Here is a 6,715-nt window from a genome sequence, read left to right as displayed (position 1 = left end):
GGATGGGCTCACATCTCCAGTAAGGGTTCTGGACTGGGCTGAGATGGCTTAAATGACATTCAGAATATGGATAGGAATGAAGACCATTCAGCTACCAGAGTACATTGAAACCCAATCCAAGGAAGCTGAAAATAATGATAAAACAATGCAAGAGCTGACAGACAAAATAGCCAGTATAGAAAAGACTGTAGCCGACCTGATAGAGCTGAAAAACACACTACAAGAATTTCATAATGCAATCATGGGTATTAATAGTAGAATAGACCAAGCAGAGGAAACACTCTCAGAGATTGAAGACTGGCTAGTCAGACAAGAATAGAGAAAAAAGAATGAAAAGGAATGAGCAAAACCTCTGAGAAATATGGGATTATGTAAAGAGACCAAATCTACAACTCATTGGTGTCCCTTAAAGAGATGAGGAGAATGGAACCAACTGGGAAAACATATTTCAGGATATTATCCATGAGAACTTCCACAACCTAGTGAGAGAGGCCAACATTCAAATACAGGAAATAAAGGGAACCCCAGTAAGATACTTCACAAGATCATCCCCAAGACACATAATCATCATATTCTCCAAGGCTGAAATGAAAGAAAAATGTCAAAGGTGGCTAGAGAGAAAGGGCAGATTGCCTACAAAGGGAAGCCCCTCAGACTTACGGTGGACTTCTTAGTGGAAATCCTACAAGCCAGAAGACATTGAGGGCCAATGTTCAACATTCTTAAAAGAATTTCCCACCCAGAATTTCATATCCAGCCAAACTAAGCATCATAAGCAAAGGATAAATAAGATCCTTTTCAGACAAGCAAATGCCAAATTTGTTACCACCTGATCTGCTTTACAAGAGCCCCTGAAGGAAGCACTAAATGTGGAAAGGAAAGATCATTACTGACCACTACAAAAACACACTGAAGTACACAGATTAGGGACATTATAAAGCAACCACATAAACAAGTCTGCAAAATGACCAGCCAGCTTCATGATGACAGGATCAAATCCACACATGTCATTACTAACCTTGAATGTAAATGGCCTAAATGCCCCAATTAAAAGACACAGAATGGCAAGCTGGATAAAGAATCAAGACTTATTGGTATGCTATCTTCAAGAGACCCATCTCACATGCAATGACATATATAGGCTCAAAATAAAGGGATGGAGAAAATTCACCAAGCAAATGGAAAACAGAAAAAAGCAGGGGTTGCAATCCTAGCTTCTGACAAAATAGGCTTTAAACCAACAAAGATTAAAAAAAAAAAAAAAGACACAGAAGGGCATTACATAATGGCAAAACAGTATTCAGTTCAATAAGAAGACCTAACTATGCACCCAACACAGGAGCACCCAGATTCATAAAGCAAGTTCTTAGATCCCTTCAAAGAGACATAGACTCCTACACATTAATAGCGGGAGACTTTAACACACCACTGACAATATTAGATTGTTGAGGCAGAAAATTAACAAAGATATTTAGGACCTGAACTCAGCACTGAATCAAATGAACCTGATAGACATCTACAGAACTCTCCACCCCAAAATAGCAGAATATACATTCTTCGCATTCCCACATGGCATATACTCTAAAATTGATCACATAATTGGAAGTAAAACACTCATCAGCAAATGCCAAAGAACTGAAATTATAACAAAAAATCTCTTGAACCACAGCAAAATCAAATTAGAAATCAAGACAAAGAAATTCACTCAAAACCATACAATTACATGGAAATTGAATAACCTGCTCCTGAATGACTTTTGAGTAAATAATGAAATTAAGGCAAAAATCAAGACGTTCTTTGAAACTAATCAGAATAAAGAGACAACATACCAGAATCTCTGGGACACAGCTAAGGCAGTGTTAAGAAGGAAATTTATAGCACTAAATTCCCACATCAAAAAGTTAGAAAGATCTTAAGTTAAAAACCTAATATCACAACTAGAAAAAATAGAGAACCAGGAGCAAACAAATCCTAAAGCATGCAAAAGACATGAAATAACCAAATCAGGGCTGAACTGAAGGAGATTTAGACACAAAAAAAATTTCAAAGATCAATGAATCCAGGAGCTGGTTTTCTGAAAACATTAATAAAACAGACCATTAGCTAGACTAATAAAGATAAAAAGAGAGAAGATTCAAATAAACACAATCAGAAGTGACAAGGAGGATATTACCACTGATCCTACAGAAATACAAACAACCATCAGAGAATATTATGAACACCTCTATGCTCATAAAGTAGAAAATCTGGAAGAAATGGATAAATTCCTGGATACATACAACCTCCTAAGACTTAACTAGGAAGAAACTGAATCCAGGAACAGACCAATATTGAGTTCTGAAATGTAATCAGTAATAAAAAGCCTACCAACCAAAACAACAACAACAACAACAGAAACCCCAGGACCAGACAGATTTACAGCTGAATTCTACCAGATGTACAAAGAAGAACTAGTATCATTCCTACTGAAATTATTCCAAAAAAAATGAAAAGGAGGGAATCCTCCCTAACTTATTCTATGAGGCCAACATCATCCTGATGCCAAAACCTGGCAGAGATACAACAGAAAGAGAAAATTTCAGGCCAATATCTTTGCTGAACATCAATGCAAAAGTCCTCCACAAACTACTAGCAAACCAAATCCAGCCGCACATCAAAAAGCTTATCCACCATGATCAAGCAGGCTTTATCCTTGGGATGTAAGGTTGGTTCAACAAACACAAATTAATGATGTGATTCATCACATAAACAGAACTAAGGACAAAAACCATATGATTATATCAATAGATGCAGAAAAGGCCTTCAATAAAATTCAACACTCCTTCATGTTAAAAACTCTCAAAGTAGGTATTGAAAGAACATACCTCAAAATAACAAGAGCCATCTATGACAAACCCACAGCCAACATCATAATGAATAGGCAAAAGCTGGACACATTCTTCTGGAAAAGCAGCACAACACAAGGATGCCTGCTCTTTCCACTCCTATTCAACACAGTATTGGAAGTCCTGGCCAGGGCAATCAGGCAAGAGAAAGAAAGAAAGTGCATCCAAAGAGAGGAAGTCAAACTATCCCGCTTTGCAGACTACATGATCCTGTATCTAGAAAACCCCATAGTCTCAGCCCTTAAGCTGATAACATCAGCAAAGTCTCAGGATACAAAATCAATGTGCAAATATCACTAGCATTCCTACACACCAAAAACAGTCAAGCTGAGGGCCAAATCAGGAAGGCAATCCCATTCACAATAGCCACGCAAAAAAATAAAGTACCTCGGGAGGCTGAGGCAGGAAAGTGGCGTGAACCTGGGAGGCAGAGCTTGCGGTGAACTGATATCGCACCACTGCACTCCAGCCTAGGTGACAGAGTGAGACTCTGTCCCAACAAATAAATAAATAAATAAATAAAGTACCTAGGAATACATCTAACCACAGAGATTAAAGTTCTCTACAAGGATAACGACAAAACACTGCTCAAAGAAATCGGAGATGCATAAAGGAAAAACATTACACACTCATGAACAGGAAGAATCAATATTGTTATAATGGTCCTACTGCCCAAAGCAATTTATAGATTCAGTGCTATTCCTATTAAACTACCATTGACATTCTTCACAGAACTAGAAAAACTATTTTAAAACTCAAATGGAAGCCAAAAAGAGCCCAAATACCCAAGGCAATCCTAAACAAAAAGAACAAATCTTGAGGCATCACACTACCCAACTTCAAACAATAATACAGGGCTACAATAACCAAAACAGTATGGTACTGATACAAATACAGACACGTAGACCAATGGAACAGAATACAGAACCCAGAAATAAGACTGCACACCTACAGGTATCTGATCTTCAACAAACCTGACAAAAACAAACAATGAGGAAAGGATTCCCTATTCAATAGATGGTACTGGGATAATTGGCTAATCATATGCAAAAGAGTGAAACTGGACCCCTTCCTTATACCATACACAAAAATTAAATCAAGATGAATTAAAGACTTAAATGTAAAACCCAAAACTATAAAAACCCTGGAAGACAACCTAGGAAATACCATTCTGGACATAGGAATGGACAAAGATTTCATGACAGAGACACCAAAAACAATTGCAACAAAAGCAAAAATTGACAAATGGTATCTAATTAAACTAAAGAGCTTCTGCACAGCAAAGAAAACCATCAGCAGAGTGAAAGGACAATCTACAGAATGGGAGAAAATTTTTTCAAACTATGCATGTGACAAAAGTCTAATATCCAGCATCTATAAGGAACTTAAATTCACAAGAAAAAACAAAGAACTCTATTAAAAAGTGGGCAAAGGACATGGACAGATATTTTTCTAAGAAAGACATACATGCAGCCAATATTCATGTGAAAAAAAAGCTCAACATCACTGATTATTAGAGAAATGCAAACAAAACCACAATGAGATACTATCTCATACCAGTCAGAATGGCTATTATTAAAAAGTAAAAAACAGATGCTGGCGAGGTTGTGGAGAAAAAGGAATGCTTATACACTGTTGGTGGGAGTAGAAATTAGTGCATCCATTGTGGAAGATAGTGTGGTGATTCTTCAGAGACCTCAAAACAGACAGATTGTTTGGCCAAGCAATCCCATTAATAGGTATTTACCCAAAGGAATATAAGTCATTCTATCATAAAGACACATGCATGTCTATATTCACTGCAGTGTTATTCACATAGCAAAGCCATGGAATCAACCTAAATGCCCATCAATGATAGGCTAGATAAAGAAAATGTGGTACATATACACCACAGAATACTATGCAGCCATAAAAAAGAATGAGATCATGTCCTTTGCAGGAACATGGATGGAGCTGTAGGCCATTATCTTTAGCAAACTAAAGCAGGAACAGGAAACCAAATACCACGTATTCTCTTATAGGTGGGAGCTAAATGATGAGAACACATGGACGAACAACACACACTGGGTTTTATCTAAGGATGGAGGGTTGGGAGAGGGAGAAGATAATGAAAAATAACTCATAGGTACTAAGTTTAATATCTGGGTGATGAAATAATCTATACAACAAACCCCAGTGACACGTTTACCTATATATCCTGCACATATACCCCTGAACTTAAATAAAATGTGGGGAAAAAAGGTGTGTCTTATAATCAAAGAGATATAAATGTGAATTGAAGAAATTTTGTCCTTTTCCTCCAGAACTTTATCATAAAGCTGCTCAAAATTTCAGAAAATCTATCTCAGAAGAGCATTGCTGCTTATGTCTCTAGTACCATACACCTATATCGAGTTGCATCAGTAGTTTCATACACTGGTAAGTCTACAGGTATAACCATTTAACTAATTTATCATGCTGTAAAGTGTTGGCATGTCAAAGCATTTATATTTTAAAATAGATATTTTAAAAATTACTTTCCTTTTATTTTTCCTTTAAATTACAAGTAAGTTTGCTCTTCCTGTCTGTGCCAGGGTGGCGCATGGTCTACGTCGAGCAACAGGGACACTCAGGCTGTGTTCTCATGATGACTGAGTGGGAGACAGCAGCACCAGCAGTGGCAGAGACCCCAGACATCAAGCTCTTTGGGAAGTGGAGCACTGATGATGTGCACATCAGTGACATTTCCCTGCAGGATTACATTGCAGTGAAGGAGAAAGTACCTACCTCACAGTGCAGGGTGGTATGCCGCCAAATGCTTCCACAAAGCTCAGTGTCCCATTGTGGAGCGCCTTACTAACTCCATGATGATGCACGGCTGCAACAACGGCAAGAAGCTCATGACTGTGTGCATCGTCAAGCATGCCTTCGAGGTCATACACCTGCTCACAGGCGAGAACCCTCTGCAGGTCCTGGTGAACGCCATCATCAACAGTGGTCCTCGGGAGGACTCCACACGCATTGGGTGCGCCGGGACTGTGAGACGACAGGCTGTGGACGTGTCCCCACTTCGCCGTGTGAATCAGGCCATCTGGCTGCTGTGCACAGGTGCTCGTGAGGCTGCCTTCCGGAACATTAAGACCATTGCTGAGTGCCTGGCAGAGGAGCTCATCAATGCTGCCAAGGGCTCCTCCAACTCCTATGCCATTAAGAAGAAGGACGTGTGGCCTTCTTGGAGCATGTGGCCAAGTCCAACCGCTGATTTTCCCAGCTGTTGCCCAATAAACCTGTCTGCCCTTCAGGGCAGCCCTACCAAAAAAACAAAAAAATTACAACTAAGTTATTATAATGACTTTAAAAAATGTGCACGTTGATATACAATATGAATTTCAAGAAAGGAAAAGGGAGTTATAAAACATGTTATAAAAAGAAATATCTGGCCAGGTCCGGTGGCTCACACCTGTAATCCCAGCTCTTTGAGAGGCCAAGGCGGGCAGATCACCTGAGGTTGGGAGTTTGAGGCCAGCCTGGCCAATATGGTGAAACCCTGTATCTACTTAAAAAACAAACAAACAAAAAAAATTAGCCGGGCATGGTGGCAGGCGCCTGTAATCCCAGCTACTTGGGAGACTGAGGTAGGAGAACTGCTTGAACCCAGGAGGTGGAGGTTGCAGTGAGCCAAGATCTTGCCACTGCACTCCAGCCTGGCTGTGACAGAGCGAGACTCCATCTAAAAATAAAATAAAAGTAAAAAATAAATGTTATATCTGATGAGTTGAGAACTGTTAAGGCATTGAAACAGAGAATCATGAATTCTTGTTTCTCTTTAGTAATTGGGCACTTCCTCAACA

General features: G+C 39.2%; 1 pseudogene; it reads left to right on the top strand.

The window, feature by feature from the left end:
- The first annotated feature begins 5,284 nt into the window (after positions 1-5,284).
- Positions 5,285-6,141, top strand: LOC742733 (small ribosomal subunit protein uS7-like; annotated as a pseudogene).
- Positions 6,142-6,715: the final 574 nt, after the last annotated feature.

The sequence above is a fragment of the Pan troglodytes genome, chromosome 5 (assembly GCF_028858775.2).
Source record: "Pan troglodytes isolate AG18354 chromosome 5, NHGRI_mPanTro3-v2.0_pri, whole genome shotgun sequence".
Lineage (NCBI taxonomy): Eukaryota > Metazoa > Chordata > Mammalia > Primates > Hominidae > Pan > Pan troglodytes.
Note: the sequence above shows the minus strand (reverse complement) of the source record. Positions and strands in the feature narration are given on the sequence as shown.